The following is a 23,328-nucleotide window of genomic DNA, read 5'->3' on the forward strand; positions in this document are numbered from 1 at the left end:
AGCTTATGCTCAAATAAATTTGTTAGTCTCTAAGGTGCCACAAGTACACAAGATATTGTTATAACTACTGCACCTGTAGTTGATATGCCAAAAGGTGATTGGCTATTTCATTCATATTGCTATTTGTTAAGAATATTGATGTATGAAGTACACCCACTGAGAAGATTGGGGGTCTGTGCAGCAGAAAACTATTTTGAAATAAGTTATAATAAAAGCCTGAGGCAAAAGAAAAAAAAATCTAATCCAAGTGGTCCAAATAAAGGGAAATGGAAAGGGAAAGAAGTGAGGAAGCTAATACGCACAAGGCAAGCAAAACAAAATGATGCTTTGACCTATTAGGAAAAAAATTGTGACATTCATTGTATTACAATGTAGTTAAACAAGGAGTAAGATTGTTGACTCAGTGGTAAGTCCTTTGTTGGGCACCTAAATTCACTGCACATTATACTTCCCTATCTGCCGCATAATTGCTATATCTTTTTTATAAGTTGCAAGCAGAATGTGCACCTTGAGTCATGCACATTTAAAAAAATATAGCAATATGATCTATTTAGAGAGGGCCCTAAGCATTTTGAGACCAAGTGTATCATTTTTTACGGTTTTCCACTGGGAGTTATTTATAAAAATATATTTCTTCTTTTGGGGTTTGTACCACTATATTTCTTAATTATTACTGACATTTTGCCCATTACACCATGAGCTCCCTCAAAGGACAGGAAAAGAGAGCCAGTTGATTTTAATAACCAAGTGCAAACCAAATAAATTTAACAGCTACACTGTGCTATCAAAGCAACAAATTGATACATTCAAAGTTCACTAATGACTTAAATATAAAGACAGAGAAAGAATGGTTTGTGTTGCTGGTATGGAAACTTCAGGTTTTAGGGGCACTGTCATTTTGTGGGTAGTCATTTAAACTCCATGAGTTTAGAAGATGAAATGCTGAGGCCTGGTTCTTTTCCACTGATTAGTTTGTTAACTCCACTTACCATAGCTCAAAATTTTGCATTTTTGAAAGTTTGCACATTCAGAATTTGATGGGAAGTACCGTGGCAGCCCTCGTTCATATTTTGGCCTTGTGGAGAGGAGTAGAGAGGGATAGAATAATATATAGTTTCACGTTCACTTTCAGGGCTAGATTAAAATACAGGCCAATCTTGAGTACACTATTTTCTGGAGCTCCTAGTTTGCAGGCAGAGCTTGCCAGCTGCACCACTCCTTTGGAGAGTGCAGCATGCTCTCTGTGGTTGGCCTGCTCTTGTCCATTCTTTTCTGAGTGACTTGCACACTCACGCACTAGCCAGGTGCATTCAAGTGTGCTGTTTTGTTGTGGGGGTCCCCTAGTGACTGGGAAATCCTCCCTCTTGCCCATAGTCACAAACTGTCTCACTCCCAGTCCCGCCCAGAGAGGTGGAAATTAACATTTTGAGGTTTCATAGCCCTTTTCCCCTCTTCTTCCTGGATAACTAATGGAAACTTGCTGTCATTGAGGCAGGTTACAGTAACTTTGGGCCATGGCCCACTAAAAAATCTTCCTTGGCTTATTGATCGCCCAGGAGAGAAACTATATCCGTGGAGTCACTCAGTGTGATTCTAAGAGCTCGATTGCTATATTTGCTTGGTTAAAGAGAATCACAGATTTCTTCACCTGCCAAGAGCAAGCAGGGAGTGCCTACTTCACTATTCCACAGCTTTCACAGAGAAAGGGTTTTTTCCCTTGGTAATAAGGAACAGTCTCCGTACCTGCAGCTCCAGCCCATAGCTCCATAGTTCCAGGTAATTTCTATGGGCCAGTCAGTAGTTGATGACTGGCTGATTTGCTGTAGAACAGGCCCCATGGGTTTTTCAGTCTCTCTACTCCTGTTTATTGTTTTATGGAGATCTGTGCAAAGCTTAAGAATTTTAATTTGTTGCCATGTGACCTTTTTCTTCAATCGACACCTGAATTTCACTTACCGGTAAGTTTCAGGCTTGAACAAATCAAAAAGAAGCTCAACCAAAATTGTTGCATTATGATAATCATTATTGAGTATTTATATTGCTAAAGCATCTAGAATTCCCTGTCAGTGTTGGGGCTGCATAGTGCTATGTGCTTTATAAACTCTTATAAAGACAAACTCTCCATGGTGAGGAACTTGCAATCTAAGTTACAGCTGGCTTTGCATGGAAACAGGCATAACCATGTGCTTCACATATTTTCATATCAAAACCATCTATCAGCACAGGTTCACTTGAATCTGGTCTCAGGTTCAAGAATCCCTGGGTTGCATTTCAGAGAACAAAACTTGAAACCCAATGAGGTTCATGACAAAGATTCCTCATGGCTTTTTGTAAATTTGCTGGATTTAATTTATTTACAATTGTCAATGGATAGTCCTCACAGGATTGGGCCCTCAGTTCCCATTAACTTCAGTTAGATTAAAGTTTCTAGCACCTTAACGAACAAGGCCCAAAGGCTATTATGCAGGTCTGTAACATATAGACATTTGAACAAACACTGTCAAATTACATAGGACCTTTCACAGTTGCATATTATAGTGGAAAATGTGCCCCACACTTTACATCTGTGATTATTTTTCCATTGAACAGTTAAAAATCTAAATGGCAGGGTTGCACTCAGATTTGCTTATCCTGTGGGATTTACACTAAATGATGAGTTTTTGTTTTAATTATTCAGTGCTGAAACAATAGAATTAAGAAGGTTGAATGAGAACTTTAAATATCACGGGTCAAATTCACGTATCTGTTTCACTCTGTGTTTATGCCAGTGAAACTCCAGAAACTTGGTAGTATATTTGGAACAGACATGCCATTTTGACATTGTCCTTTTAGTTGTTTGTGTATTTGCTTAAAATATATTATATGCACTTAGGGCCAGTTTTTCAAAGGGATTTGAGCAAGACAAAAGTTTTTAAGCACCTAATTTCCATTAATTTCAGTGGAAGTTAGATGCTTAAATCCCTTTGAACATCCGGGCCTTAGTTTCTATTTGACTCAGTTTACCCATCGGGTGACTGATATTTCTTACCTGCTTTGCACAGGTGGTGAGATTAAATTAAACAATGTTTGTAATGTAGTTTGAGATTGTCATAAACAAGGTATTAAGGGCCTGATTTTCAATGGTATGTAAGCACTGCAAGGAATAACTCAAGCAGAGACAACTGCTATCTAAAACTAAAGCAGCACTTTTCCAGCATGCGTTATAATGGCTCCTGGGCCCTGGCTAAACAGCTGTTCAGATCCTAAAACTCGCTTAAAGCTCAGAATTGTCACAACCTCCAATTCAGCTGGAACTCAATAATTGTGGTGCCTGGCTTATTTAAACAGACTCAATACCAGGTACCACCTCTGCCACCCAAACAATACAGCAACACGTATAAACCACCCCTACAAAAATCCCAAGAGTAGCATAACCTTTTAAAATTCCTGACCTGCATAGAAAAAAACCCCAAAAAAAACCCCTCAGCATTATTCAGTATGTAGGCTCTAATTTGCAAGTCAGACCACCTGACTGAATGAACTGCTACCTTTCTTACTTGAAGGACCCTGTGCAGCCTTTGCTGTGTTATCTCTTTTTAATTTTCCTGTCCTTTCTATAAACTCATTATCCTAATTCACTAATTTAATCTTCCACTTGATGTCTAGATATAACCAAGTCTCTGTCACACTTTTTCTTCAACACATATGTTTCTAATTCAGCAGTCTCGTTACATGTTGTCATGAAACAGCTCAACTGTCCTCATGGGTCCTTTTGGGGAGTCCTAAGAGGTAGCCTTAGACAGGAACTTTCAATTCTTTAAGGGTTTAAAATATATAGTCTGGACAAATACATTTAAATAAACAAATAATCCTACAGCACCACAAAAGGTCCCAGGGCCTAGGCTACTGTTTTATATCTCCCAAGAGTGTTAGGCCTACTGCCAACATAAATCCATTCCATATTAGAAATCTAAAACCTCTCATATGTATTCGGCGTAATGCCAGTGTTCAGCCATTCTGGATTGGAATTTAATTTAGTTCCTGTTATAGTCATCCCCTTATGTTTTTCAAGTGGGGAGATATAATCAAAAACTGAGATTGGTGATTATTGCTTGACAATAAAACTGCTATTGAAGCTCTACTTTTGATACCCTACCTATAGTCATCACTGTTATAAAGTCAAAGGCCAATTCCTGCATTTCTTGCATCGTCAAAACTCCCATTGCCTTAAATCAGAGTTTTGGATAAGCAAGGAATGAAAAATCAGACCCAACATTTGTCAAGAGATACCACAGTTAGTTCCTATTCTAAGTGTATGGAAATACTCAGAACTAGTCGGTAACTGTTGGGAAATGATGACCTTTCAAATGGAGACCATGGTAGGGAACTGTATGCAAGATTATTCACTGCAAATATACCAATAATTTACCTATATTCAGGATTTTTGTCCTTTTGAATTGCTGACCAATTCGAAGTCCATATATATGTACCAGCTGTGGTATTAGGGACTGTGCCTTTAAGGGTTGAGCTTCCCAGACAGAGAGTCTGAGAGGGCTGGTGAAAGCTCTTGTTGTGCAAAGGCAGTGAAACTGAACACTGAAAAATCAGAGCTCTTGCAGGCACTTTAATCACTGAACAGCATATGATACCAGGAGTAAAGAGAAACTAAGGAAATACCCCGAGTGGAAGAATGGGGGCAATTAAAGGCCCCATAAAAGTTCAAACTCTTTGGAAATGTGGAAAACAACTGGAAAAGGGTTTAACTGCAAGGAATGGGTCCCAGCAAAAAGGAAGACAATCAGAAGGTTGTCTTATTTCTGACAAGCTACAATGCTATTAATATTCTTAAGCATTTTATCTGAGTAGGAATACTGTGGAGGCTTCAGTCAGAAAACACTACAAAAAGCCAGTCCAGTGGCTTGGCAAGTTACAATGTGCTACCCCATGGGAAGCCGGGTCCCAGAAGTGATTTCAGATCTGTTCCTCCCCAAACCTGCAGATGCCAAAGGTGCTTAGAAATGAACTGGACAATTTCCCCTCATAGATGGTGTCATCCAGATACTGGAAAAGCTGTTGTTGTTTTCAGTTAATTAATATTCAAAATCAATCTATTTTTGTTTCTCTTTAGGTGTCTATTATGTAATCTATAGCTGTTATCCAGCTCAGCAGCTGGAATATAATTTGCTTGGGGTTTATCTGGAAGCCTACAGTACATGCAGTCATGGAATTTAATACTGTATTTACTTTCAAGACCTTGGAAAATAGTTAACACTATAATAAAGCACTAGGGAGAGTGTGTTTTGGTGAATGCCCACTTACCCAAACTGTTCAGTAAGTGCACTTAAATGTACTGCCTTTTGCATAGGATGTTATTTATTTAATTGCTACAAATGTATTCTGGTGGAATTTTGTTTGAGAATGAGAGTTAGAGATTAGTAGCACCAGCTAGAGTCCTCAGACTGCGCTGAAAACATGTAAAGTTTGCAGCACAGCTCATGCAATGTAATATAATACTGACCTGCAACATCCTTGCAGCTCAAGTCCTGGGCTTCCCTGCAATAAAAATTGACCAAGTTACTGAATTATGCCAAATGGTGTGCTAGTTGAGAGGTGCAAACTATTGTCCACTAGATGCCAAAATGTTACCACAAGATTTATTTTGTGACCTAATGATTTTTAATGTAATATCAAGAATATAATTTAGAAAGATTCATATCTGCTCTCCAGAATAGACAAAGTCCATATTTCTAGAAACCCCACTCAACAAAAATTTGAACCTGTACAATCTCACATATTGTCCTCAGCCACATGGCATTTCATAATGTTACTTAGAGGAAAATTTGGTCCATTCAGTTATAGAGCCCTATTCTGCAAAGTCACTCACATGACTTCAGTGCAATTAGTTACATGAATAAGTGTTGCACAATGAGGCCCACAGCACAGAGCTACCAGTAGAAATGAAAACTACTTGCTATGTCCATCACACAAGTCTTATTTTGCATACTGGGATACCTTCCTCGAGACGAGTGTGACAAGAGTGATGATAAATAAGTGTCCTGTATCACTGCTATGTCACTTCTACAAACTGTTTGAATGTCTCATCCTAATCTCCCTGTCCACTTGTTCAAAAGTACCTAAACCCAGAGGAAGTAGGATTCCACCTAGGCAAGTAGGGTGACCAGATGTCCCGATTTTATAGGGACAGTCCTGATTTTTGGGTCTTTTTCTTATATAGGATTACTCCCCACGCCCATCCCGATTTTTCACACTTACTGTCTGGTCATCCTACTGGCAAGTCATGCACCAGGCAAGTGCTGAGCATCACTCAGTACCTCAAAGATGGCTTTGAAAAGGGTCTGATAACAAGTGCTGTGTCTGTCGACCTATAAGCAACATAAGACACTAAAATATACAACATGACAAAAGATCACCACCTAATACGACTGATACATTCTCTATTAGAGAATCAATGTTTTAATGTTGAACTATGTGCAAAGCAGAGCTGATGGCTACAACAGAAAAACAGCCTACCACAAGGGACCGTATTTTCCCCAGTACTCTTCAACATCTGCACACATGATCAATGGATCTATCTGGGCACAAGAAGTTTTATCTATACTGATGACCTATGCATTGCTGCCCAAGTCAAGGATCTTGCCCCGATTGAAGTTATGCTAACATTGGCACTGTCTGGGCCCTCAGTCTATTACACCGAGAACCAGTTGTGTACCAACCCAGTCAAAGCGCAAATGAGTCTCTTCTGTCTTTGGAATCGTGAGACCAGTAGACAACTCAACATCATCTGGAATGGGGTTTCACTTGCCAACTGCTGGAATCCTGTTTACCTTGGAGTGATGCTAGACTACACATTCTTCTTCAAGTCACATGTGGAGAAGACAACAGGCACACGGAATAATAAGGAAGGAAGTTTGCAAATTCAAAATGGGGGATGAACCTAGCAACACTAAGAGCCACTGCACTTGCACTTTGCCATTCAATGGCCAAATACTAATGCCCAGTGTGGGAAAGTTCATCTAGGCCCTGTGCTGGAAGATAGCTCCCACTACATCACAGGATGTCTAAAATCAGTGAATGTGAACAGCTTTTAAGTGCTTCCTAGAATCACTCCACCAGATGTCAGGAGAGCAATCACAAGCAAAATGGAATGCTTACAACAGGTTGAAGATACCAGACATCCACTACCTGGACACACCATAGCAATTAGCTCCCGCAAATAGAGGAAAAGCTTCCTGCAATGGAACCACTTAAAAAATCACTGACGGCTACGCAGCTGAAAATGTGGTGCATGCAGCTTGAAATACTTGATAAGGACATCAACATGCATATGGACATTGCTGAAAGCCTTCCTGCAGGCATGGAAAAGGATTGGTCAACCTGGTAGTGTTTAAATTCCAAACAAGAGTTGGCAGCTCAAAAGTCAATATGTAGAAGTGGGGCTATGTGACTGTGGTAAAACACTAACCATGGAATATCTGTTGGTCTGCTGGCTTCTGGACAAACTGTGCACCGTGAAAGGTCTTGCCAGGGCTACAGACCAGGCTACATCATGTGCCCAACACTGGAAAAATCTATGATTATGGTGGAAGGACCCGAGATGAAGAAGTGTCTTACTACATTGATGTCCTAGATTTGTAACCATTACACTTTTTTCTACATTGGTATCTTGCTAGGTACCATATATACAATTAATAACAGACTGAGTGAGATGATGTGAGGTTGTTGCTGCTAATAAATACCTTTTGGGTACAAACAGAAAAATCTGCTATTGATTTGCACATTCATTCATTTGACATGCCAATCTGAAGGACAACTGCTAATCATATAGGAAATTATCACCTCTTGATTGTTAGGGAAGAAAATTGGCAATCCAGTTGTGTCCAGGCATGCTATTTTTCCATACAAGCTTTTTATCAAAAGAAGGTTGTGCAGTATAGCATAAGCATGGAACCAGTTTAAGTACAAGCTTCACTAGTATCACCACTGAATGGAAGGTATTCTCTAGGCCAGGGGTCGGCAACGTTCGGCACGCGGCTCGCCAGGGTAAGCACCCTAGCGGGCCGGGCCAGCTTATTTACCTGCTGACACGGCAGGTTCGGCCGATCACGGCCTACACTGGCCGCGGTTCACCGTCGTGGGCCAATGGGGGCGGCGGGAAGCAGTGCGGGCCGAGGGATGTGCTGGCCGCGGTTTCCCGCCGCCCCCATTGGCTCGGGACGGCGAACCGCGGCCAGTTGGGGCCACGATCGGCCAAACCTGCCGCGCCAGCAGGTAAATAAACTGGCCCGGCCCGCAAGGGTGCTTACCCTGGCGAGCCGCGTGCCGAACGTTGCCGACCCCTGCTCTAGGCTAGTCACAAAACAGGAGAGTTCTGGGTTAATTTCATTACAATAGTTGATATGTTCCCAAATGCAGCATATGTTTTTAAAGAAAAGATTCAGTGTAAATGAGATGAAGGATGTTCAGATCAATTAATTTTAGAAGTTAATCTTAAAAAATGGCTATCTAAACAAAAACAAAATGCTCAAACATATACTTTTCAAAACCATAAAATATGTGTTTGAAAGATGTCATTTCTTTCAATGGCTTAAAGTTTCTTCAAGGCAGAAAACTATGGAAGCTACAGTATAACTGAACATCTGTCTTGTCATGTAGGCAGATATTAGGATTAAATTAACTAGAAATGAATAGAATGATATATGACAGGGTGCAGATGTCCCAGCCACAGTGTGATAATTTCATTGCAAAACTATGTAATGAATTCCATACATTGCAGAAATACACATATTTAGGTAATTGTGATGAAAAGGTATAATATGCAGTGGATAAACAGACTGTGGACCCAAGGGCATTTTTTGCTCACTATATCTCTTCAGTCATATCAAAATGATTTTATTTGGTTGAATGTAAGTCTATTATTATATCTTTCTTTCTTTCTTTCTTTCTTGATCTGGATTGTATGAGGAACATTAGGAAACTTTCTTCATGTCTTCTTTCCTGATAGATTGGTTAGCTCCCATTCCTCTTTATACACAGTACATTGGTATGCTACATCTAAAACTAACATTTCCATGACTTCATAAAAGAGCTGAATTGATTCTGAAAGCTTTTTGGCTTTATGTAGTTTCTAAATTGGCACATGCTGCATCTGTGTTACTCAAATTAGAAGAACTATCCTTATGTTACCACAGGTTATTCACAAATTTTCCTTTATTACTTGCAAATGGGCAGTTTGGATAGCACATGAGCTTCAGTGGAGTTCTGTGCAGTCCTCACGGATGTATTATGCACATGTATATATGAGGATATATTTTATTCTATGAGTGAAGAATTTAACCATTCTGAAAAATAAAATATCTTTTCACAACAGGCAATGGGTTCTTTTTGGCACTGTAAGTATTCAGATTCAAACACAGTACACGTCCTCAAAGTACAGTTCACAGTTTTGGGCTAGATAGTCAGCCCCTGACTTCTACTTATGCGCTTGCCAAGTTGCGCTTTATGACTATCAGCACCTACAAGTGCACTTGAAAAGTGCACATACAGGTGTCTGCACCTACATATTATAGGCTCGTGTATGTGCCCATACAGATGGCAGCCGGCGTGAGGCCCAGTTGAAAATGTTTACCTATAACAGTACTTTGATTGACAGATTAATCAGCTAATGTGACATCAACCTGAGAAGATAGCAGCTTAGAACTTTCAGACCCCGTTTGAGGCAAAAAACACCCCTATTGTTTCCTTCCTAGTATTATGATTGGTTGTTTCTTCTTAACTCTTTTTCTGGCAACATAGCAATGATGTCCACAACATTGCCATACGCTTGCAATAAACAGCTTCAGAGGTTATCGATTGCTGTAGCATCTCTGCAGTGTTTCATCACCTGCAAAAGCTATTTATTGGCTTGTATTCGCCTATGCTATGAACATTACCTCTTAATTATTAAACAGATTTCTACTTTTTACACATATACTTTATTTAAAAAACAGGTTGAACCTCTCTAATCCGACACTCCCTGGTCCGGCAACATCCGTGGTCCGGCATAGGCACCGACTCCATGGGTGTTCTGGGGCTGGAGCACCCACGGGGAAAAATTAGTGGGTGCGGAGCATCCACCGGTGCCAAGCTCCCCCCCTTGCCCCTCTCCCCTCGTGCCTCTCATGCGCCGTCGGCCCCGCGCTTACCAACTTCTCCTCCCTCCCAGTGCTTCCAGAATGATGCGAACAGCTGATTCATGGCGTTCAAGCTCCGGGAGGGAGAGGGAGGACCTGGGACTGGCGGCTGGGATCCCAGGTGAAGGGCCGGCGGCTGGGACCTGGGGCCGGCATCGGAGCCCCTGGGCGGGGGGCTGTTGGCTAGGACCCCGGGTGGCAGCAGGGCTCCCAGATGGGGGGTCATGCTGGGCGCAAAGCCTGGGGGTGCTGCAGCATCCCCTGCACCCCTACTTTCCATGCCTATGGAGACCGGCTAGGACTCTGCATTGACCTCCCGTGATTCAAAAATTCTCCGGTTCGGCACTGGTCAGGTCCCAAGGGTGCCGGACTAGAGAGGTTCAACCTGTATTTTATTAGCACAAGTACAAACCCTCTCCCCCCCCCACATGTTTTAGTCACTGCTGCAGTGTTTGGGTTTTTTTTATTGGGTTTAAATTGCTCTAATTCAATACAATTTATATTCCATCTTGACAAAGGTGGTAATCTTCTGAAAAGTGTCAAGTTCAAGTTCCAGTACATTAAACCAGTAACACACTGGTTACTTAGTTTCATCTCAGTTCTTTCTTGGTTCAGTCTCAATTTTATTATTTTCCACTCTTTCTGCTTTCAAAGGAAAATATGCTGTTTAGTGACATATGTTTTTAAATGTGGAGAGAGCACAGTTCATTTTATGATGATGAAAGGCATATTTTGGATCATCATTTTTTTCCAAACAGATGCCCAGTTTATCTCACTTAAATCAACTGTTTCTGACTGGACCAAATGCTGGATGAGTTAATTGAGCATGTCTTAAAAACAAAATGTTATCCTGATCAAGAAAATATGAAGAGGTGACTTGTATTAAGATTCTCAGCTTTCAGTAAAGGTATTTAGCTGTTTATTTATATTCTCATAACAGAAGGGATGCACAAATTCAGCCCACTGGAAATAATTCTGGATAATCTCACTCCATTACTTTCAGTGAAATTGAGTCTGCTCACTCTGCCCTAGTGAACCAACATCTCAGAGAAACAGGAAAGTAATATGTCATTCATGCAGTACAAAGTAAGTGACAGAAGGAAAGGGAGACTGAAAGCTGTACATCTTTAGTTTTAAATTTATGCCACTGGCCCACCATTACTATATTAGCTCCAGTGGCTATATGCAGTGCAAGAAATAAATGTTTTTGGGAGCGCTGTTCATTAGTGTCAGACAGATGCCCTGCTGTCTTGCACACATCGCAGCTGTTCATTCATGTTCACTTTTAAAACTGGAAAATATTAGTTTGGGGAATGTTGATGTCTTGTTTGACTTCTTTTCTATGGAGTCCTCTTTTGAAAAGTAGAGAAGATACTCTTAAAATCAGACATTCTTGGATATCGTAGCTATAAAACTTGATACTCTCAGTGCTTTGAATATGCTCATCCATCACTTCTGTGATATAGTTCATAGGCAGATGGCTCATGGGACCATACATAGAAATCTATCATCATTGCATTCCTTGTATATAAAGAGTTTCAAGAGGGTCTCTGGAGCTGATGGGTGGGACAATCATTTTTCTGGCCAATACTGTGAACATTTTGCTAATTACTTATTTTGTACATGGCTTAGAGACTGTTGACTAGAGTATTTTAATCAATATAAATAAGTGGAAGAAAGGACGATTCAGAGAGTTACCAACAGGTTATGCAGTCTTTCATGCCTACGTTGCTGATTTGAATGTGGCTGGAGTGGGGGTGCAACCAAAAGATGACGCCTTTTTCAGTAGCTTTTGACCCCAATTCAGCTCCAAGTACCCAACTGACAACACAAACATCTCAGATGAAGTTAAAGTGTCAATAGTGAGGCCAAAGACTGTGTAATCCACATGAACCCAATATGCATCTTTGTCCCTCCCTAATGGCTAGACCACATAAAGTGGTTTATCAATCTGCTACTGCCTCTGAACTAAGCCGTCCTCTAGTTGAAGTAGTAGAAGTGCATGCTTTTAACTCCAAAGGGCCTTGGTTTATGGTCCACAAAAGCAGGGCTATCATGAACTACAGTTTCATCCCTAAAGGTCATCTGTTGAGGACAGGATTGAAGCACTTGTACCACTGCTTGCTCTGCGGTGGCTGTTCTGTAGTTAAATAGTGAAATGAACTCAGCCTACAGCAGTGTTTCCCAAGAGTGGGTCCTCACCCATCAATAAGTTGCAGGGCCCTGGCAAACACGCTTCTCCCAGCCCAGTGCAGAGGGGAGGTGCCAGAGCTGTGTATTGGAGAGTGAGCCTGCCCCACACTCACCCTGCAAGCTGGTCTGGGCCCTGCTCATCATTCTGGGTGTGGTCACCTGGCACATAGCCACCCCTTCAGTTGGGTCAAACTTGAAAGGCGCCATAACCCTGTGAGACAGGTCGCAGCAACACCACTCACTCTAATTAGGCTCAGCTGCCCCTCTGCCATGAGAGATGGGTGTCTGGGCCTAATTTGAGTGGTGCTGTAACCCCATGTGCCAGGTCACGCTACCTGGAGTGGGGATCTGGGCCCAGCCCTGTGGGACAAAAGCTGCCAACCCCACAGCTCCCCCCACCACTGGGCTTCCGCTCCACATCAAGCCAGGATTAGGGTTGTGGTACTGCGGTGGAGGGTGCATATGTGTTGCAAAAAATACAAAATACAGTTGATGGATCATCTTGGTAAATGTTTGGTCTACAGGACTCTCAATCTGGTACTTCACACCTAACAAAAATATAGAATTGTAAGAGAGCTGCAGCACGCCATCAGATCAGTGTGGACAAAAGCTTAGTGTCACATAACTAAAGCTGATAGGCCCATAAATCTGACACTATGGTCCAGATTCATAAAAGTACTTTGGCACCTAACTCCCACGGCTTTCTCAGTGTGATATCCTTTTTGAATGTGGACCTATTTGTTTGCAGAGTCTGTCATTCTTTGTATGTTTAAAAAAAAAACAATTTCTGTCTCATTCTAAAAATAAACGTGACATCAATGCCAGCGGTGTAGTAGTCATGACCAACCTCACAACAATGATGCAGCATATTATAGTGGAGGAGGACAAGAATGGTAAGAAAAAAGAGTTCCATTACTAGAATGATTTCATAGACATAATAAGGAGCAAGCATGTCCTCTACAGAACAGACCCGTGTTCATTGAAAGCATCTCAACAGGTGACTGAGCACAACACAACAAACACCGCAGGCTGGTTCTGAATCCCACAGAATATTATTCCCTTTGTCCATTGCTCTCTCTTTGTATTTTTGAACTTTCAACAGAAATCTTACAAATGAAAGTCCTGTCAAGGGAACACCAGTGTGTGTGTCCAATGGCCTAATACTGGGGGAAAATAACCCAAATCCTCTTTATACAGAACCTCAGGCACCACGATTCAAGTCTAGATTGATCTCCTAAAAGAAATAAGTTTAAATTGATACAATAGGCATCCCTACTTAAGAAAGACTCACAAAAGAGATGGAATACAGACAGAACCAAACTAATTCTTAGAGTCGATGACCCTCTAGGTCAGGTCAGGTTATGGGCAGAGGGAACTTGAGGAAACTCACCCTGTAGGTGATTTGTGTGAATAATGGAAAGAAATAGGTCCAGGAATATGCGTTCAGCTTCAAAAGCAAAACCTGATTCTGACTTCTTTGCGATCTTCTCACACTGCGTTCTATGAACGTTCAAGTGCTTTACTAATGCAGATGCTCACCAAGCTGAATTTTTAGTTTGAATAGTCACTGATTTGTACTATTCTTACTACACATACTACCTCACTGATAGCAATGACACTACCTGTGTATTAAGGTACAACTCAGTGTGAGTTACATAGCTGGGCCCTGAAAGTGAACTTTGTCTTGTACAGTCAAAATTTGTGTGTTGCTGCTGAGTTAAATCATATGGTATTGTATCTGGTCCCTCACTGAATGACTTAAATAATGATCTATAGACCAAGGTTTGTTTGCTGAAGAATGACAAATAAATTGAAGCATTCTGTAGTCTGTTCACAAACAATTCATGAACAGGAAATAAAAAAGTTATTTGTTGTGAATTACTTAGCTGTGCACTACAGCCACCTACTATGTTTAGGACAAAAGAGGATTATGTTTTCCTATGTGACCAGGTCCTAATCTTACATGAACACAGATATTTGCTCCAGAATTAATATAAATTTAAGAAAAGAAATAAAGGATCAGGGGTGCGGTTTAGGGGGCATATGTTGGTGATGAATAATGGTTTTCTTTGTTCAGGTTGAACCAGGGAAGTATTAACTGTAGATGTCTTCATTTTCAGCAGCTTGATGTGTTTGGATTCTGCACACTGTTGTAGTAGGGAGGGCACAGAGGGATGCCATCTGAATGGGGAGGAGGGTGTCAGGAGGCATGACAACTGCCCAGGGAAAAGGCAAACATGCTGCCTGAGGGGATCCTGGGGAAAGTGTATTAAGCAGCACCACAGGCTGCATTTTTTTTTAAATAGGTGCACTATGTCCTCCACTGCACTATCACCTTCTGGCTCGGGTGACTATCTGTCCCCACCGTCCCACCCATCCTGACTTTTTTTTTGCAAAAGTGAGCATTTGTCCTGCTTGCTCTTGTCGACTTGCTCAGTTGGCAAGAGCAAATGGGACAAATGTCCACTTTTGTCAAAAAAGGGGAGTGCGGAGGAATGTGCAGGAGGGGCAAGCGGCGCAGGGCAGTAGGCAGAGCTAAGGTGGGGGCCAGGCAGGGCTCGGGTGAGCAGCGACGTCAGCCCCGGTCTCTGCCTACTGAGCTCATTGCAACGACTTCTGCATAAAATTATGCACATGCTTTTGTATTTGCAGGATCAACCCTAGGCGAGGGAGGGACTCTTGTGACCTTCCTCCACAAAAACCCAGGGACAGCCATAATTTGGCTGGCTGTGAGAGAGAGACATTTCTCTCCGTTTCCACTGTGATAGCTATTGCATTGTGTACATGATCTGATTTTCAGAGCTGCTGCATACCTCTAGCTCCCATAGTTTCCAATAGGCTTTGTGGATGAATAGCACCTCTGAAAATCAGGCCGATACATATTTAAATGCTCAGATAAATACTTCTACCTTTTTCATCAGTACAGCAGGGTGAATTTTCTTCTCAATTACTGTATTACAGCAAATGTTGTAGTCATGGTTGTGTGTCACTTCAGCTAAATGATAGTAGTACTGTATGGATGTTTAAACTTTATTTTTGCATCTTTGCTTTATGCAAGCAAGCTACCTTTCATGAATTTAAATCGGAAAACTGAGTTTACAAAATATTGAAGCATTTGCGATAAGTCCTCCTCATGGAAGCAACGCTATGAAAAGAGCTAATGTCGAATACTCGTGAGCTCTGCTGAATGATTTTGTATCTCATCTGAGGCATTGTTGCATAAAATGCATTTCATGTTTTGAAAAAAATACAACTAGCGTCTTTAGTTATTTTTAATGCAGAACAGTAGGGCCACTGGGAATATTGTGATTTCCAAGTTTTCTGATAGGAATGCTTCACAGCAGAAGTGGTGAAATACACTGCTCTGAGTCTTTATTCATTTATTTATCATGCTGCAATTCTCTAAAAAAGAAAAGAATTATCCTGTGCAGAAAACATTGTGCCAATGGAGAGATAATCAGAGATTAAATTTAAATAATTTATACATAAAATTACTTTTGCCTAATGGTATAGTAGCTCAGTTAGTCATATGACAGTTTTACTAGTATTTTGAAAACTGAAGTAATTACCATTCTGAAAAAGAGTAGGGTAGAGTAGCGAATACATACTGAGATTTACAGAGGCGCTTTGCCATATGCAGTAGGTACTTTGTGTTTAGAGCTTTACTTTGGACTGTATAACTGGATTACAGTAGGTGTGTTTATTTTGAAGCACACAGGCTGTCAGAGATATGAGAGATCAAGAATGAGGAGTTAGGCATTTAGGGCTTGATCCACTCGATTGAAATCAATGGAGTCTTTTGACTGACTAGCGAGAATTGCCCTTAGGCCTTTAGGACCAGATTCTGAGTTTTGTTTATGCAGCAGTAAAGGATTCAGTAGCCGCCATGTTGTCACATGTGAGAAACCTGGCATGCTTTTGGGTACTTGAAAAAACAACAAATAATAATAACTGCATAAACCAAATGTGCACAAGACTGATTAATCCTGAAGATGGGAAGGAGGTTAAAAAAAGATGGTAAAATGCTATGGTTATCCTTTGAGGCTAGAGGAAGAAATGTGCCACCTTATATCTTTGGAATGTGTTTTCTGGTGCAGGGTATATTGGGGCTGCCCTAGTTGGATCTGCCTACTAAGAAGATCAGCAGTTAAATACTGTAGTTAGCTATACTGACACCTACATTTTATCATTAGTGTTCCAAATGAGCATGACATTGAGATTAGGAGGAGCAACACACACACACACACACACACACAGAGACACACACACACACACACACTCTCTCTCTCTCACTCAGCTGCTTCATGTGTCCCCTAAACATAACAGCTCTCCTTGGGCCCAGACCACTTTTCTTTGGGTCAGTGACAGTCCATTTTTAGGCCACAGCTTCGTCAACATTTTTTATTTTAAAAATATGTAAATCCATCAGACCAAGTCATGTATTCGGCCTAGGGGATCAAAAGATGAGCAGAGGTATGTTGGGTAGTGATGAGCTGTTTCTAAAGCACTAAATAAAAATACATTAAATTTGGATCTAGACAAGGACTATTTGCAATAGGAGGGAAATGGACAGTGGCTGGAAACATGGGTTTCCTCCTGAAACTTCATAAGCCTGGCTTTCTTTAGGGCCAGATTGTGTGAGGGAGAGAGAGTGTGTATGCGTGTGTGTGTGTGTGTGTGGATGTGTGTGCGCACATGCAGGGGTAGGTGACCATACGTCCCATTTTGGCCGGGACAGTCCCTTTTTTAAGCATGTCCCGGCCAGCCTGACTTTTTTGGCAAAAGTGGGCACTTGGTCAAAAAGTAGGGTGTGGAGGAACATGCGGAGGGCCAGGGAGTGTCAAGCGGCGACGCCAGCCCTGCAAAAGGTGGGAGGCAGGGCTCAGGTCAGGGGGGCCAGGCAGGGCTCGAGCCAGCAGCGATGCCAATGCCAGCCTCGTGTGGGCAGCAGGCAGGGCTCAGGCAAGCAGTGACGTCAGCCCTGCAGGGGGAAGAGGGCTCGAGCAAGCGGCTGGGTCCGGCTCCACCTGAGGTGGTGGGAGGAAGGAAGGCTTGGGCTAGCCCCAGGTGTTGTCCTGCTTTCCCTCTGGGAAATATGGTTTCACTAGCCGGGGGTTGGAATGAGGCAATCCTGTCCACCCACTGTTAGGGACAACTGATGTCACAGTGCTGTGGTTGTGCAGGAAGAGCTTTGCTAGGGTTCCCCAACTCAGCTGAGTCTATAGCCAAAAGTTGCTGGGAATCTTTCCCCTGAAAACTCAAAAATGTGTGTTTTAGCAGCCCCCTAACTAGTGTGGAATAAGAACTCATGCTTCTCCATTCACAGTGTCTAGAAATGGAAGATGCCCTATAGGGGTGACATTAGAATTACCCAACTGAGACGTCTCTCTCATAATACACAGATATTCTTAAAAGATGACACACGTGGCTCTGATTTATGCCTGCCTTGCTCTACAGCCAGGAATTTATAAAGTCTGGATCAGGATGGCTTCAATCTGCTATATTAATAGACTTATGCCCCAGGCTAAGTGTGCGCAGGAAACATATGACCCATCTTATATGCACTTGTACCACAAGGCCTCACACAATGAGACTGAATAAACCTTTGGCTTTCGCAAAGTAAGAGGGTATCACAAACCCAGATGCTGACCACAAAGAATGCTGCCCAGAAGGCTGCTTGTTACTCCTGGGGTAAACGTACGTGTGACAGGGTTTACAGGCTCCCACACTGAACCGTGGGAGAGACTAGAACAATACTGGCCTAGGGAGGCCCAGCCACGTAACAGCTTCACTGGTTTTAGTGGAAGAACAGTTTAAAAGGACACTGGTAGACCAGGAGAAGAGGGAATGTGCTGCATATGGCACCAGGAAGCCAGGCTGATGCAGAGAGCTGTGCCAGGAGTCCCAGCATCTGTGTGAAGCTGCTCTAGCAGCAGGTACTTGGATTCCCCACCTTCCCCCACTTCTTTTGGGTGACGGAGTGAACAGGACACAAAGAGTATGCCTGCATGCCAATTAAACACCTGTGGCTGGCCTGTGTCAGCTGACTGGGGCTTGGGCTGTGGGGCTGTAAAATTGCAGTGTAGACATTCTGGCTCAGGCTGGAGCCTGGGCTCTGGTACCCTCATGAGATCCCAGAGCTCAGGCTCCAGCTTGATCCCGAACATCTACATTACAATTTTACAGCCCTGCAGCCTCAGCCCCAGCTTTGGGGGTTTAATTGCCGGGCAGACATACACTAAGAGATTGAGGAGAGTCTGTTAAGCCAATGACCTCCACCCCAAATTGAGGCGCTCCAGAGTGGTAGGAAGTGATCTGGAGGGAAACAGAATTTGGGGTAGCTCAGTAACTGGGCTGGACACCTTTGATGACTCCCTAGGGTCCTAGCCTGGGACCCCTCCACCTTGCCCCATCCCCTGCTCTCTGTATTGACTAGTCTCTGGAGGAATAATGGGAGCATGCGGGAATGATTGAGGCTGCAGCTGGGGCCCCCTCTGGGAGGACTAGACCGGCAGAAACATAAACCCATGAGCTGACCACTAGGCCAGCTGGTCATCACAACTTCCCACTACACTATGTAACTCTGACTTTTTGTCTTGAACCCCTATGTGGTCTAGTTATGTGTTTAGCAATTTCTAGCCATGGCACTGGCTGCACAGAGAGTGCCTGAGGGCATTTCAAGTACTTCTCTGTTACACAGTGTACATCTCGATGCTCTTCAGGGCTTTGTTTTGTAAAGCATCTCATCTGTTTCTGAACTCAGCAGAAAGGTAGATTTCACCAGTTTCATTGGCTGTGTGAAGTGTTGCTCCCCACTCAGTTCAGAAATTAGGTATGGAGCAGCCCCACCAACTAAAAAGCTGGAGACTAAGTTGAAGAATGGCAAAGGGTGCCTCTCTTTTTCCTGGGTCACTAAGGGCCAGATTTTTCAAAAGAGCTCAGCAGCTGGGTAATACACTCTCAGCTGGGCTGGGATTTTCCAAAGAGCTCTGCTCCCAGGTAGCCAGTTATGCTGCATTCTCCTGAAAATCAAGCCAAAAGTGTCACAGTGGGAGATATTTGGTATTGAGTGCTTTTAAGAAACCTGCCCCCTATGTAGGTGCATGAAAAGATGCTGAGCATTTCTGAAAATCTCCCTCTCCCCTTCCCCCTCTCCTCCATCCCAGGGCAGTTTCTTCCACCTTTACTCATTTCATTTGCTGTGAGCAATCCAGTTTTCTTCAGTGTGCTACTTGTGGAGTAAGATACTATGAAATGTGAGTAAGGGTGGAAGGATCTGACTATTAATCTACGATCATGACATCTGTTTTAATTAGTCATATGTATATTTCACCCAACGTGTACTGTACCCATTGTTCAGTTGATGAAGAGGACAGGTGATGTGATTAGTTTATAAACTGAATGTTGGACAAAAAGACATGGCGGATATGAGCCCGGCCAAACAGAGCAATTACCTCTTCTACTAGGATGATGTGAATAAAAAGAAAAATATGATATGAGCAGCAATAGCACCCAGAATCTGAGCATTTAGCCTCCAATAACAGTGTTACCTACATGATAATGAAATAGAGACAAATTGTGAAAATCATGTAAGAGTGAGTCATGGAACCTGGAGAGAGTGAGATATAAGTGCTCACGCTCCAGTAATATTGTACTGGCATGGCAGGAGAACAGCATAAGGCAGCAACTGTAAAACGAAACAGCAGAGGGCAGGTTCAGAATTCAGGCATGCTGAGGATTAACAAGGGCAAGGCAGCATCCGGTGGTACAATGCAAGACAGAACCAAGCAAGCAGTACTAGAATCAGAGTGGCAGCACTAGCAATGAAACAGTCCAGCACTGAAACAGGATCAGGATTTAAGACATAGCAGCAGTGCGGACACAAACTAGCCAGTGGCAACAAAACACATGAGGCCAGAAGTCAGACAGTGTGATTGGCATAATGCTGAATAAAGACCTCAGCCAAAGCCCAATAAAAAGAATCCTTCTGACCTCAATGGGTTTTGGATTTGGCCCTAAGAGAGTGTGCACTGGCAGTGTCAATGAAACAAGACTGATCTACAAAAGCCAACAAAAGGTTATTCTCTAGATCTGTGTGAATAGATTCCTATGCCCCCTTCCAACCCTGCAAAACTCCAATAATTACTGTATGTTCTGGTGGCCATTCTGCTGGCTTTGCAATATGATACACGAGGATTAAGGCTTGTGATTCCTATTCACAATGTAACAAAAATTTCCATGTACAATTATTCAGTTCCATATAGGGTCTTATACCTTCCTCATCAGCATAGTATCTATCTTCCAGTAGTCCATTCAATGACGTGACTAACATCTGTCATGTGTGGTTTGTTCACTCTCTTATTTTTTCTCCCCCCGGGAGAAGTGTGTGGGCAAGGTAATGTTTTCTTTTGGTAGAGTGGTGGTGGGTGTTCTTTTCTTTATGTACATGCTATACATTTATGTTAGAGAAGGCCAGGCTATAGACATGTGCATTGCATTTGGACTGGGGTATTACAGTTTTAGAGCTTTACAAACATTCTGTCTCTTACCAAGACAGCGAGGCAGATAAATGCCATGTGAACAGAAGGGCATATCTACTGGGGAACAGTGACTGAGGTTTGCCAAGTCTATGGCAGAACTTGAGATAGAGCACGGTAGCCTTCGTTCTATGTCTGGTCTTCTAACCATTAATCAAACAGCTCTATCTCCATGACGAACCATGAGAGCCAGAGCCTCAGCTGGTGTAAATCAGCATAGCTGCACTGATGTCAATGGGGGCTACACTGATTTACACCACCTGAGCAACTGTCCCTGAAAATGGAACCCAGCATGGATGGTTACAGCTAAGGCATTATCTAGTGGATACACTTATTTAAAAAATGTGTCATTCAGCAGTATCTGATATCCAGCACATAGTATCCATGGGAGAACACCACATGGAACAAACCAAACCCATATGGGTAAAATCAGCAGGTTGGCTGCAGACCCTTCTTCTGCAGCTGTCAGAGAACTTCCTCAAACCATTCTTATAAGTGGACCATGAAGAAGGAAAGGAAAATGTTCATATTATTTTGGTTTGTGACAGTTTATGTTAAGGGAGGAAGAAAACCAGATTATCTTAATATTGGGGACACCAAAAATAAAATGTATTTAAAAGCCTGAATGCACGAGGGAAATGTTCAGTTTTATACGCTAAAATATGTGCACAGTATTGGAATGCAGCACATCTTTCCGCATTAAGAATTATGTAAAACCATGTAACTTTTTGGCATCTAGTTACTGCTGCCCTTCGGCTAAATTATACACTTTTCTTTGAACAGTGTTCAAGTTTTGTTCTGTGGGATATGCATATCTTGCAAACAAGATGGAGAGGCGGCTGTTTGTATTGAGCTGCTTGTGCATTTTTTTTCTGGAATGGTACACACACACACACGTCTGCCATTGGAAGAAGGAATGACTAAATTTATTTTCTGGAAGGGAGCACCTCAGTAGTGTATGATTAATATGCTGCTGCAGCCTTCAACAGTTTGTTGCAAATTCACATGGAAATGTCAAGGTTCGTTTTAATAAAAAGTGTTGATTTGATACACAACCCTCTTATATCCTGGCAATGTACAAACAATAGTGAGAGTAGTTTTAACTGATGCAAGGTTAATTTCTCCAGTAAGAAGTATGTCATCAGTTTCATGATTCATTGCTTCTGGGTCTCAGTAATTTTAGCAGGCAAACCCTGAGCTAATACCAGCTTTTGTGAACCAAAGGTAAATTTGGGTCTCAAATGAGAAGATATGAGCAAAGCTATGGTATTAGGTTATCATTTTATTAACATACTATATAAGAGACTGTCCCTATATGCTCCTAAAAGATTTACAATCCACTAATTCATTAGGAAACTAGAACAATACAGACGTAATAATGAGATATCAGATGTCAAGGCTATATGGTGATCCATAATGAAAGGCTGAATGTTGTTCAGCCTCTTGATATGAGAAACTTCACTTGATGCAAACAGGGCCGGCTCTAGGATTTTTGCTGCCCAAAGCAAAAACAATTTTGGCCACCCACCCCCCCGTTTTTTAATTACCCCACCCCCGGCCCCGCCTCAACTCCGCCCCTTCCCCAAATTCCCAGCCCTGCCTCCTCCCCCCAGGCTCTCAAGCCTGGGAGGGAGGGGGAGACCCCGAGCGGCCGCGGCGCGCGAAACAGCAGCAGCAGCGGAGGTGAGCTAGGGCGGCCGGGGCACATTGTTAGGGGCGGCATTCTGGCGCTGGCCATGCCGCCCCTAAAAAATGTGCCACCCCAAGCACCAGCTTGTTTTGCTGGTGCCTAGAGCCGGCCCTGGATGCAAAATTATTCATTTTTAGACATACAATGAGAAAAGATTTCACATCTACAGCAAGACGATCCACTAATAATTGTCTCTGTCCTCTATGTCTAAGAGCCTCCAGAAACAGCTCTGAGATTTATTATTCCCATATTACCATCAGCAATAAACTTCTTTAACCTTAGAAGGATCACTAGTGGATTAGACAACCCTAAATCAAGTCACTCACATGTAGTCTTTAAAAGACCCCCAATAATAGGGTTACCATTCGTCCGGATTTACCCGGACATGTCCTCCTTTTTGTGTTAAAAATAGCGTCCGGGGGGGAATTTGTAAATCACTAAAAATGTCCGGGATTTCCCCCCCAGGCAGAGCGAGGCGTGGCTGGGAGGGCTGCAGGAAATTCAGCCGCTCGCATGGGGCTCTGGCAGCCAGAGCCCTTCCCCCGCAGTTTGCCGGGCTGGACTCCGGAGCAGCTGTAGAGCTCCTCCTCCCCGCCCCCGCATTCTGACCCAGCCAGCCTGCCGGGCCGTTTGCATCAGGCCTCGGCAGCTCCTCCTCCCCCCACTTCTCCTTCTCCCCTGCTCCCTCGCTTCGGCAGCACTCTGCGGGGGCAGGGACCGGGTTGTGTGTTGCGCTGGG

Source organism: Terrapene carolina, unplaced genomic scaffold (genome assembly GCF_002925995.2).
Source record: "Terrapene carolina triunguis isolate 2854851 unplaced genomic scaffold, T_m_triunguis-2.0 Scaffold96, whole genome shotgun sequence".
Classification (NCBI taxonomy): domain Eukaryota; kingdom Metazoa; phylum Chordata; order Testudines; family Emydidae; genus Terrapene; species Terrapene triunguis.